This window comes from Haliotis rufescens, unplaced genomic scaffold, assembly GCF_023055435.1.
Source record: "Haliotis rufescens isolate VD_foot unplaced genomic scaffold, xgHalRufe1.0.p SCAF_14, whole genome shotgun sequence".
NCBI classification, from domain to species: Eukaryota; Metazoa; Mollusca; class Gastropoda; order Lepetellida; family Haliotidae; genus Haliotis; species Haliotis rufescens.
In genome coordinates this window covers 28,088,033-28,101,615 of record NW_025963824.1, presented here as the reverse complement: position 1 = coordinate 28,101,615, position 13,583 = coordinate 28,088,033, and the positions used below count along the sequence as shown (strand labels likewise).

The 13,583-nt window shown below is 41.5% G+C and overlaps 1 long non-coding RNA gene across 1 annotated transcript; it reads right to left on the bottom strand.

Annotated features, from left to right (window-relative positions):
* Positions 1–869: 869 nt before the first annotated feature.
* On the bottom strand, positions 870–9,181 carry LOC124131285. The gene is made up of 4 exons (XR_006860631.2): positions 8,925–9,181; positions 7,581–7,664; positions 3,363–3,444; positions 870–2,081 (listed from the first exon to the last, which is right to left on the bottom strand). It is a non-coding gene; the product is annotated as an uncharacterized LOC124131285 (long non-coding RNA).
* Positions 9,182–13,583: the final 4,402 nt, after the last annotated feature.

Sequence of the window (13,583 nt, the reverse complement as noted above, 5' to 3'; positions counted from 1 at the left end):
CTCCGGGCTGATTTTAAAGGCAAACCAATATATTTTAGCTAGATTCAACAATGCATAACATACAGAATTGATAAAAGTGACAAAAGATGTTAGTTCACGAGTACTGAGGGTGAATATACTGTTTTCCTAAATCTGTGGATGCTGTATATACATGTACAAAATAAAACAGTAGCAGAACAGTTTGTTTGTTGTTTAACGCCGCACTCAGCAATATTCCAGCTATATGACGGTGGTCTGTAAAAATCCAGTCTGGACTAGACAATCAAGTGATTGACATCATGAGCATCGTCCACTCATTTTGGATCGATGGCATGCATCAACCAAGTCAGCGAGCCTGACCACCCGATCCCGTTAGTCGCCTCTTACGACAAGCAGAGTCGCCTTTATGGCAAGCATGGGTTGCTGAAGACCTATTCTACCCCGGATCTTCACGGGTCCATAGTCGACATTCTTTGTCAATGCAAGATCTACGTCCAAGTTCAATCATTAGATTGTGACCTCATGAAAATCTGGATAATGATTGCTTGTATATATATTCTTAGATTTACATGAGTAAATTAGTACTCAAAGTTTAAAAGAGATTCGTACGTGGAGTATGTTGTCAATTTTGTGTTGTTATTAATATCCATTTGCCATCGTTGATAGCTATTATCTATCACACGTTACTCTATTTCTGATAAAAAGGCCGATTTATTTCCACATAACCAAGTCCGTATCTAAAAAGAGTTGAGTCCAGTAAATTATACATTAAACATGTGTGGCAAAAAACAACCCACATACATGCTTGTACACACAAACGTCAGCATACCATCATATCACATAATCAAAAAACTATTAGATTGATGTAATTGTAAAAAAAACCACATATATAAATGTTAAATCTTTTTACTTTACAGTGAAAACAAGTGAATTGTGTAACAGCAAGGTTACTATCAGTAGATGTTTGAGCATTTCCAAAAAATGTGAATCATATCCTTTTATGCAGCACTACATATAACTACGAAGATTGCAATAGTTGCGACATGAAAAGAAGTAATGTCTAGGATTCTTAAAAGATTAGGTATTAGTGAGTGGGTGAGTATGGTTTTAAGCCGCTTTTAGCAATATCCCAGCAATATCAGGCGGGAGACACCAGAAATGGGCTTCACACATTGTACCCATGTCGGGAATCGAAAGAACAGGTATTAGAACCATGAATATGTCTGTGATAATTGTGTGCATCACTGCATCCCAAACTCAGTCACGGGCCCAATTTCACATTCTACAAGTTTTAATTATCTTCAATAACAGTTTCAATTAAATCATGACACATTTACACATGACGACTAGTGCGGCAGACCATGCTACTGTCCATGACACCATCCTCCTTCACCGTCTACACAAACACTCCACTGATGTCACTCAGCGTCATGGGACTCCACGGGATCCACCACTCGCTGATATCCCCAGTCTCGCCTTGTCGGCTGCTGTCTACCCACTGTTGTTCCTGGCGTCAAAACTGGACTGCGTCTCTAAGTCTCCTTCCCGACAGGCCCAAGGGAGGGTGTTGTCACCGTAATCGTCCAACACATCAGCACCTTTGCTCACAAGGAGTTCCACTATTTCTCTGTAAGCCCTCCCATACTGCCGACACCACCGATGTCCTGCTGCCCCCATCCTCTACTGTTGATGACCGCTACGTTCAAAGACAGGCCTAACTTCACTGTCTCCAGGTCTCCTCCATAACAGGTGGAAGGAAAAGAAGGATGGTGTTACCGTCATCGTCCACCAGTGGCATCGGCGCCTTAACTCACAAGGAGCTCCACCACTTCTCTGTGTCCCTAGTATGCTGCCTCCATCACTGGTGTTCTGCTGTACTCTTCAACTCTACAGTTGATGTTGACTTTACCTGCAGAAAGGATCCGCCTCACCTTCCCTCTGCGTCCCTTGTATGCTGCCTCCATCACTGGTGTTCTGCTATACTCCTCAACTCTACAGTTGATATTGACTTTACCTGCAGACAGTATCCGCCTCACCTTCTCCAGCCTCCCCCCCCCAGCTGGCGTCATAGAGGTTGAGGCAGTCTGTTGGTGATGGCATCGCTGTAAAACCAAGTACACTCTATACACACATCCTGACATCTTTGTCATACATGTAAACTGTCTGTTTACACCTCAAAGTCTTGATACGTGACACGAACACGGATACACCTTAAACATTTCCAACATGGCTGACAATTCAATTAAGGTACATGGTGACAGCTTGTTTCACGTAAACAAGGATTATGATGTTTGAAATTATTCTATTAATGCAGAGCTACAGATCAGCTGGTATTTGCGTGAAATACTCCCCCAAAATATTCAAAACCCAATTACTATCCATAATCCTGCGTACAAAAACACGTGCATTAAAGGAAAAACTCAAATGTATAAAAACAGCACGTGTAAATACCCAATAAACCTTTTTCAGCATGCGTACACCGGAGCTAATTTCCGAAACAGTTATGAGCTAATTTAATTTCTAAGTCAAGCCAATATATTTAGAACAGTTATATACAAGTAAAAAATTATTTCATTTTTTTAAATCTTAAAATGTTCACTAATTATGGGAAAAACCCAATAGAGTGATGAATGGATGAGTGATATTGGTTACACAAGGAAAAATGTTATAACCCAATCAAAATAAGAACCCTAGAGTACAAATTCAATTGCTCAAAAAGTTATCTGGAGCTCTGTTAATGGATGGAGAGTGTTAATGTTTGATCAACTGAGCTTCAGAAGATGATGACATCAGTACAATTGCTGTTTGACATTATAATAGGATAATAGATATTACAATTACAGTCTGCTGGTGATGGAGTAAACACATCCCGACATCTTTGTCCTACATCTACATTGTTTACACCTCAAAGTGTTGACACGAACATGGATATACCAGTAACATTTCCAACATGGCTGACAACAATTCAGAGTGAGTGAGTGAGTATGGTTTTACGCCGCTTTTAGCAATATTCCAGCAATATCACGGCGGGGGACACCACAAAAGGGCTTCACACATTGTACCCATGTCGGGAATCGAACCCGGGTCTTCGGCGTGACGAGCTAACGCTTTAACCACTAGGCTACCTGACCACCCCCCCAATAGGATAAAAGATATTACATTGCTTTATGTCAGCCTGTTTTGTTTGTTTTACTCATTATTGTTCACTTGTTTAAAATTAATAAGATAATAAGAGGCTACATTTATCAGCTTGTTAATGTAGGAACTGTTCATATGAAGGTTTGTGGAGTGAACTTTCTGGCTGATATTTGTTACATGATGATGTGACCACGTGTCCACAGTTGTACAGTGATACTATCTACCACCTGGGTTCTCCCACTTACCCTGTAGGTCAGACTTGTGTTGTCACTGGGATTTCTGTAACCCTCTCGCTTGGGCTCGGATCCTGACTCGGGTTACTCGAGGCTGAAACAAAGAATATGCTGTTCAGTCAGTGAGTTGGGTTTTACATATTCCAGCAATATTCCAGCAATATCAGGCCGGGGGACACCAGGCATGGGCTTCACACATTGTACACATTTGGGGAATCAATCTCGGATTTTCGGTGTGAAGAGCAAATGTTTTAACCACTAGGCTACCCAGCATTAGAAATTGGCACTAGTCCTTACCAAACTGCCCAATAGTAAAGGTATCCTAAGGACTAGTAGAAATTGGCCCATTTTAAGGGTTTTGCTACATGTTATCATTATAGTGGACTAGTGGACAAAAACGGTTAGTTTCTAACCTTGGGCTACCCCGTCACCCCCATATATGCTGTTCAGAAAACTATATAATGCAGGTAAGCATTATAACTACTGGATACAGATATAAGTTTTGCCTTTCGACAAATGTGTGCCTTATAAATTTACCTACTTTATCCCCTGCTACCTCAGGTTTTACAATCTCTACCAAAACCAAGGAGGAGTGTTTGATCTGACTTAAAAACCGTCTTACAAATAATGTACTTTTGATCATGGAAAAACAAACAATGACTGAGAGGTGTAACATTTAATACAATCCATTTATCTTCGTTTAGTCACTCTGTGAGAGCCCCTAGCCTTTACTACCAGTCTTTCTTGTCTCACAGGCACGGAGACAATCACATTCATGTTAATTAACCCGAAATATTCTTTATGCTCCAAAGTTGGACGTTGAAGTTTCATGACATGATACGTCATAACTCGAGTGGAAGAAGAGTGAGATGCTTGACACCAGGTGTCGGTATAGTTGTCAGCAATAAGACAACCTGGGGGTGTTAACCTGAGTGAGTGAGTGAGTGAGTTGGGTTTAACGCTGCTTTTAACAGTATTCCAGTTATATCACCGCGTGTCAGCTTAATGTGGGAGGAAAGCCCGAAGTGATCAGGTCTCAGACGTTTACCACTTCGGTGAAACCCACGAGCACGGGTATGGTGCTGACAAACCTAGAAACATAATTTGGGCGAACCGGGATTCGAACCCATAATCATAGGTTTCTGGCATGCCCAAGGGACGCAACTCTGCACAGCGAATCGCGGCGCCTCAGACGACTGGGCCCCCGTGCCCCTGGGGTGTTAACGAGTGAGTGAGCGAGTAAGTATGGTTTAACGCCGCTTTTAGCAATATTCCAGCAATATCACGGCGGGGGACACCACAAATGGGCTTCACACATTGTACCCATGTCATGAATCGAACCCTGGTCTTCGGCGTGACGAGGGAACGCTTTAACCACTAGGCTACCCGCCCGCCCCGGGGTGGTAACGAAGCACAGGGCTGGTGTATCATGTCTAATGTATAGTGTCAGAGGTGTTAATGACGCTTCCTGTCACGTCATTCCTGCTAGAAAACCAGGACAACAATTAATGACAGCTTGTTCATGCAATTAAGGATTATGTATTTAATGTTTTAAATCTTTCGTTCACAATTACTTCCAGTAGTTGTAGCTTATTCCATGTACGGCTAAAGAGTGTTAACGTTGGATGAACAGAGCTTCACAAAATGATTACGTCAGTACCATAGCTGTTTGATATTACAAAGCTTAAAAGAATATAAGAATTGGTTCTCAGGAAATGGCTTTTGAAAACACAGTGCGAGCAGGTGTCCTTTTCTTCTTCTTGTTGTTCAAACAAGTATGTAACCAAAAAAATCAGTTGTGTACAATCAACCCGGGAGAAGAGCCTCCCTTAATATGTATTCTTTGAAGAGTAAAATACAGGAATACAATATTTGACTACTGTTGGACAACCAGTGTGTGCTAATACACATATACCATGAGCTTTGATATTATTCCACAAGTTGAAGTTATTATCGTGACTCGAACATTGGAAGAAGTATGTCAACACATCCTTACTGAAGTACGCAAGTTCGTCCCGTTATAACACTATCTGGCTATAAAAGTGTTCATTGTGTATCTGGACTTATGTTTGTAATCCATTATATTACTTTTATCCAAGATTTCATTAATTTTGTTCACATTAATTTCAGTGAAATTGTGTCTGAAGTGATTGGCAATGACATCAACTCACCTTGAAACATTAGAGATACGAAGTTTCACATTACTTTCAATTGATTTGCGTACAGAAACGCATGCATTGAATGAAAAAATCAAATTATAAAAATAGCCCGCGTAAATACACAATGAAGCTTTTTCAGCAAGCGTACAGCAGAGCTAATTCACGAAACACAATTTTGAGCTTATTTAATATCTGAGTCAAACCATTATTTTGAACAGTCATATAATCTGCTGCAGGGTATGCTACGCGATGGTGGTCCCCCCATTTTGATGATCGCAGATGCGTCACTGTCTGGAGCTTGAAATGAACTCCTGTTAACAGCCACCCATGTTGAGGGGAAACGGCAGGTTCCATTCACCGGGGAGAAAATCGGTGCAGCAAACGACACAGAAAAATATGTTGTTTGCTTTGATAACAGTTATTGTAGCAAAACATGAAGCCCATCAAAATGTGGAATTTTAGGGGGGATGAAGACATTTCCATGTATCCGATCCCTGACTAGTTGGTAAATTCTATTTTGACACCAGTTATTGACAATGTACACGGAAAGAAAAAACCCGACACATTGGCGTTAGTAAATGAACAATCACAGAATGGAAAACAAAGTTTCTGTGGCGTATTTATGAAAATAATGGTGAAACGTTTTTGATGAGCTGTAGTTTGTGTCGCATTTAGGAAACGACACTGAAATTAACCAATGTGAGGGCTTACGATGGAACCAGGAATATTTGAAAGTCCAGTATTTACTAGACACAACGAAATGACTTTTGTTTTATTCTTTCATTTGAGATTTTAGGTATTTATTTTAGGTGAGTGAGTAAATAAATCAGATATATCCTGAATAAAATAATGCAGTTGCTAAGCAACACATTTTCAAACATGGTGACATTTTTTGCAATTACATGTCAGTGCCTGCAAGTTTCAATGCAACCCAATTCCACAACATTAATACAGAAATTTTATCCTGCAGTATACAGGGTACTGGCCTACTTGATATACTGAAATACAGTTGCAAGAGGCCTTTTTCCAAATTAATTAATACAATTTTAATTTTTTTTTCCATAGGTGTCGATAGGATCGAGGTGCGCCCTGATGCCAGTCAGGTAGAAGCGCCATACATCCGGGTGCGCCGTACGACGGGTGCACCGGCATCACTGCAACCATCACTGTGGAGGACCGGTACACTATTCACAATCGTGTCTGGCGACGTAATACGCAAAGTTGTAGTGAAAGTAGACTTGTACATACCGACAACCCACCTACGAGTTTGAAGTGTATTTAAATACAAACGTGAAACTCTTGATAATGCCAAAACGGCTTAAACTATTTACATATACACAATGTAACACCTCGCCAAGAATTGCATACGATAATGATTGCCTCGAATGTAGGAGACAAACATGTAATGCAATTACAAAATGGCAGGAATCAACGAGCCAGGTAGAAGAAAAAGCCTTTTCAAGTGGAATACACACATTTTTACTACACAAAAAGTGAACATATATGATAAGGTATACTTCACCTGTCGCAGATGAAATTTAACATTGCAGCAGAGTGATGATCACAAAATTAAGCCAGAAATTGTAGGACCACACGGGGGACAACATGTCTGTTTGGTGACAAGCAGGAATATGATCAGATGTGACATCACAAGGGACGGTCGCATGACAGCGGCCATTGGTCCTTGCAAAAAAAATAAAAATTGCGAGCCTGACCACCCAATCCCGTTAGTCGCCCCTTACGGCAAGCACAGTCGTCTTTTACGGCAAGCATGGGTTGCTGAAGATCTATTCTACCCCGGATCTTCACGTGAAAAGTAAACTGCAAACGGAACATTTTTTCTTCACCATGGACCATCGCAAGGTGCTGTTTTCTTTGTCATGAGGTAAGCAGTAGATGCAGTAATGCAGGATAAGTAAAAAAATTACATTCATCAGCTTGTTATTGTAGAGACTGTTCATATGACGGTTTGTGGAGTGAACTTTCTGGCTGATATTTGTTACATGACGAAGTGACCACATTTCCACAGTTGGACAGGGATACTATCTACCACCTGGGTTCTCCCACTTACCATGTAGATCAGACTCTTGCGTGGTCACTGGGTTCTGTGTAACCTTCTCGCTCTGGCTCGGATCCTGACTCGGGTCCCTCGAGGCTGAAATGAAGAATATGTTGTTCAGTCAGTGAGTTGGGTTTTACACCACTCTTCGCAAAATTCAGACTGGGGGACACCAGACATGGGCTTCAGACATTGTACTCATTTGGGGAATCGATCCCAGATTTTCGGTGTGAAGAGCGAACACTTTAACCACTAGGCTACCCCACAACCCCCATAAATGCTGTTTAGGAAACTAAATTTTGCAGGTAAGCATTATAACAACAGACAACAGAGTTTGGTTTGGGTTTGGTTTGTTGTTTAACACTGCACTCAGCAATATTCCAGCTATATGACTGCGGTCTGTAAATAATCGAGTCAGGACCAGACAATCCAGTGATTGACATCATGAACATCGATCCACGCTGTGACAAGTAGTCTCACTACTAGCAGCATTTGTGTATGACGTCATTTGTATAACGTCACTACTTTTCGGGTGTTCCGCCATCTTGCCTAGTAAGTAAAGTATGTCCACCAAACACTCACTGTTTGTGGTATCTTAATAGAACCCGAGGGGTCATGTCTTTTGTCTCAGACAGACATGAAGACCTAAACACAAGCAAATGGAATCGATGACATGCATCAACCAAGTCAGCGAGCCTGACCACCCGATCCAGTTAGTAGACTTTTACGACAAGCATAGTCGCCTTTTACAGCAAGCATGGGTTGCTGAAGACCTATTCTACCCCGGATCTTCACGGGTCTCTGACAACAGAGAAGTGGCATTCGACACGGTATGTGCCTTTCAAATTTATTCACTGATACGGTGGACTGACAAACGGCTTAAATTAATTAGATTTTGATTTAGATTGCTTTTAATCTACCCCACATGTTTTTAGTAAAAAAAAAACAAAACGCCTCCTGAATCCTCATGATAATAATCACTGGATTGTCTTGTCCAAACTCGATTATTTACAGACCGCCGTCATATAGCTGGAATATTGCTGGACGCGGGGTTAAACATCAAACCAAACCAAAAAACGGATTGCTTAAGTTTGAATTAGCCTAAGCTGCACACTGCCTTTGTGACAACCAGGTGAGCGGGGCTGTACAGGGTGTCTAGCCTTGCGTAAAGATATAATATAGGATAGTGCATTTCTGACACTCGTGGTGTTAATTATCAAGAAATATTTAAGCAACAACTAGGCTACTGTGGTTCGAAGGGATTGTGAAATCTAAAAGCTCAAATTGGCCTATACCTCTAGCATTAGGATAAACATTTTTTTCCGAAATCAATAGCTGTATTAATAGTGTTTTCACCTGTTGAGGAATTTTGATTCTTGTTCACATTTGGTTCCATGCCAGGATTCAGCCTGTCCCGCTTCGCTCCACTCCGTGCGTCTGAACTTCCCGCCGAAAAGGTCGTGTCGTCCACTCAAGCCGCTACAACGCCGCGTGTATCGCCAATATTGACCCTAACCTAACTTAAAGCTATATACTCTCCATTAGGTGGCACTTTCGAAGAAATGAGCGCCATTCTGCCTCGCCTGGCTGACATGCATTACGTGATGCACCAAGCAATTATTTACATGATGCACCAAGCAATTATTTACATGATGCGCCTATGCAAAATGTATCAAGAGTAGTCTCCCTTTGACCACGAATTAATATGTTGATGTTTGTTAAATTGTTTTAAATGCAGATGGGTCACTATCGAAATTTGTACCCCTTTTGGTACACTCCACGTGACAAAACGCACAACCAATGCACACAACCTTTCACAGAACATATAGCAAAGGCTTAACCTGTCTGCAAATCTAACACAACATATTTAGTTATGTTTTACTGTTGAAATGAATACAAAAACATTTTAGATACATTATGACCAAATGTTTCTGGAAAATGTTTCTAAAACGTTTCTGGAACCACACAAAATCACGTAAATAAAACATTTTTTAAAACATTGCCGGAACATTTAGTGAAATGTTTTAGGGATGTTTTAATTAACAACGTTTACATGCTTTTAATTTTTTTAATTTGAATTTTTACAAGATATACTGCTTTTCAATTGGACGAGAGGTCGGTCACCTGACCGCAAAATTGACGTTCATAAGTGTAGCATAGTCGCCTTTTACAGTAAGCATAGGTTGTATGGGAGTTCATTATATATATTGAAGACCTGTTCTAACCCGGATCGCCACCAATTGGAAGTCGGCGACAACTGTCAATATAATTTATACATGCATTTTGACGGTTGAGACTCTTTCATTGGTGATATGACTTGATGCATTGAATTTAAAGTTACACGACTATGTGATCGTGAGCAGACGGTGAGGTGAAATGGGGTTTAACGTCGCGTCCAAGATGATTGCACTTATATAGCGACGTGCATGTACGTGTATGTGTTTGTATGGCTGCTTGTACTAGTCCGGACTGATGCCGATTTATAGTGCTATCCCACTGAGATACCATGCCGCAGTTTAACATGAATACCCTACTCAGACACAGTATACTGACCCCGAGCCGACCAGTCCTTGTTTTAGACCCTTAATGCCGAGCGCCAGACAGGGTAACAACAAGTACCATCTTTTAACGTCTTTTGGTATGACGCGGCCGGGGATCGAACCCCGGACCTTCCGCTCTCCGGGCGGACGCTCTACCACTAGACCACGGAGGCGGTCCGTGAGAAGACGATGGTTAAAGGTTATAGCCTTGTCTTGACATATGTACCTCTTTACTTTCTTGCCATCCCTTACACATTTGAACAGCACACTTGATTTAATGTATATAGCATTCTCACTGGAAATCGTTTTGCTGAGTCAAATATACCTATTATGTCTTATGAAAATGATATCACCACAATTGTCACTCGCTAACATTACTTTTGAGTGTCCAGATCAGACATTTATTATCATTAATTGTAACCATTAATTTCCAGTTCTGACTTCGGCAATTACGAATTGAACGACTTGCTACTGATCTCATTAAAGTTTTATGTCAAGTACCACCATTCAACTTAATAAAACCCCACTCCCGTGATCCTTTTTTATTGAAACAATCAATTATTCAAATTATGGTCAACTTTCGTTAGCTTGTACATGCAAAACTCTGGCTTCGGAACTGTAAAGGTGTATAGTTTTCTCCCATCACAGTCACACGAAGATAAAGGGATGTTGCTTCTATCCAGCCAAGGGACCACTGTGACGGTGGTCCTACAAATGCTGGTCCTAATTGACTTGCGTGAGACAAGGAGATGGTTTGGGCCCAACATGTGTAAAGAGCTCTGCGAGGACACATTGGGGTGCTCGGAATATCTGTTCTCGAGCTGCCACCTCTCATGTAGGATACAGAACCGTGCTAGCTTATCCCACGGGGCAACGACACATGTCAACAACAAACAGGTATTTAGTTCATCCTTTCATTTGATGGATAGGGGATGTGGCGTAGCATTTGCTCGTCCCACAAAGAACCTAGCCATGGTTCATTTCATCACATGGTTCAATGTATGACTTAATTATCCATGTATTTCTGATGTTCTTTGCTGTGAGGTGGCTGGAACATCGACCAAAGCGACTGCTTTCACTAACAGAGTCTCTGTGAACAGCATTGCTGTTTGAATAGTTAGTGATTGATTGAGTCTGGTTTTACGCCGCTTTTAGCAATATTTCAGCAATATCAGGGTGGGGGACACCAGAAATGGGCTTCACACGTTGTATCCACGTCGGGAATCGAACCCGGATATCCGGGGTGACGAGCGAACGCTTTAACCCTTCTTCTCCCCCCCCCCCCCCCCCGGATTACCACGGATTATTAATCGAAATGGGTGTTATCTTACCCCCGGTTAAACGTTGGTCATGATGTCAATCACTGGCATATCTAGTCCAGTTTCAATTACTTTATAGCCGACGGTTTTTAGCTAAAATGTTACCGAGTGTGGTATTAAACACAACAAACAAACATGCAAACTTGTATTCAGATTTGCAGCAAGTCTCACATCGAAAATCACAGATGAGTTACAGAACCATCGGCTCCATGCATTTCTATAAAATGAAAATAACTATTTCCTTCAGACTGACACCAGAGTGTTAGCCTCACTGACCAGGACATGTGCCAAGTACTCCAGGATCTTCTACAGCAGAGCAGGCACTCTGTCCTGTGGCACAAGTGTTAACACTGGTAAGAGAACAGAATACATGCAAAAGCAAAGCTATATAGATTATATAAATACACAATCCGGTACAAGTTTTGGAAATCAAAGAAATGGGGTTTAACGTCTTGTCCAAGATTATTGCACTGATATAGCGACGTGCATGTACGTGTGTGTGTTTGTGTGGCTGCTTGTACTAGTCCGGACTGATGCCGATTTATAGTGCTAGCTCACTGAGATACGATGCCGCAGTTTAACATGAATACCCCACTCAGACACAGTATACTGACTCCGATTGATTGATATCATGAGCATCGATCCACGCAATTGAGATACAATGACATGCATTAAACAAGTCAGCGAGCCTGTCAACCCGATCCCGTTAGTCCCTCTTACGACAAGCATAGTCGCCTTTTACGGCAACATGGGTTGCTGAAGACCTATTCTACCCCGGATCTTCACGGGTCTTACACAGGGATTTCCGCACCTTTAACTAAAACAAGTAAATTGTATGACGTAACATGATATTCAACTTAAATTCGACGATTCGTAGATAGGACAGCCATTGGCGATGGTGGGATTGGTAGTGGTATCTTAGTTAAACGAAGTTATCCTTCATAATCATTGACCTGACCCAAGAATGACCTCTCAATTAAACGCTGATATTTTACCCAAGTATTTGTCCAGATGATTCGTCCAGATGCCCGAAGGTCAAACTCAGTCTCGATCGGCTTTGTTTGTAAGATTGAAATGAGTGAGTGAGTTTGGTTTTACGCCGCTTTTAGCAATATTCCAGCAATATCACGGCGGGGGACACCAGAAATGGGATTCACACAATGTACCCATGTCGGGAATCGAACCCGGGTCTTCGGCGTGACGAGCGAACGCTTAAACCCCTAGGCTACCCGACCGCCCCGTTAAGATTGAAAGAGGTATTTGTTCCAAACTATTATTTCTCTTTGTATTCATTTTCAGTCTCCGCTGGGGAACACCGAGTTGCGCATGCCATCTTACCACGCCTCCTAGCCATAGAGTACATGTCTCCTACAGAACAACCTTTCTACAAGTTCCATATGGACAACAAGTCCGTTGCTGTATATCCCAATCTCACTTCAAAGAAGGTTAAAGCCACAGGCTATTTGGGGGCCTTGAGGAGGGTAATATTGTCACTTTCAGACCCATACAGACTTTCCTACTTTACCTTAGGCGACAGCACTGTAGAGAAGATGAAATCAAACATTGTATGTTCTGCCATGTCTGTGGATGTGACTAGAAACCTCCTCGTATTAGCAATAGGACTTCCTTGGTCTGCCATGTACACCATGAAACCAGATGGAGAAGGATACAAACTCTTGTTTAACATTAGCCAACCATCAGGGGATAGATATGACTTTCCAACTGCTTTGGCCATGGATCTCGAACGCGATTTCGTTTATATGTGTTTACGGAACAAAATCCTTTCAGCAGACTTGAATGGAAAAATTAGGAACGTGTTATTCCAGGGGTCTTCTTTGCAAAGTATAGACTTTGACCCAATAGAAGATGTGGTGTATATCGGTAAGCAACGTGATGTACTTCGAATATCCTTGATGACAAACAACATACTGAAAATAGCTTCGTTTAAGACACCTGTGTTTTTCTTGTTGTACTATGATAACCAGATATATGCAAGCCTCTATTTTCTTGACTCATTAGTCACTGCCAGCGTACAGAATAAGAAGCAAGAATTTCATATACTTACGATAAAAAGGAACCCCAAGCCGATAATATTGTGTCGCATTGTGTAGGTAGGTGTCCCTGACAACACGGAATAATTCATACAAATCGGTAAC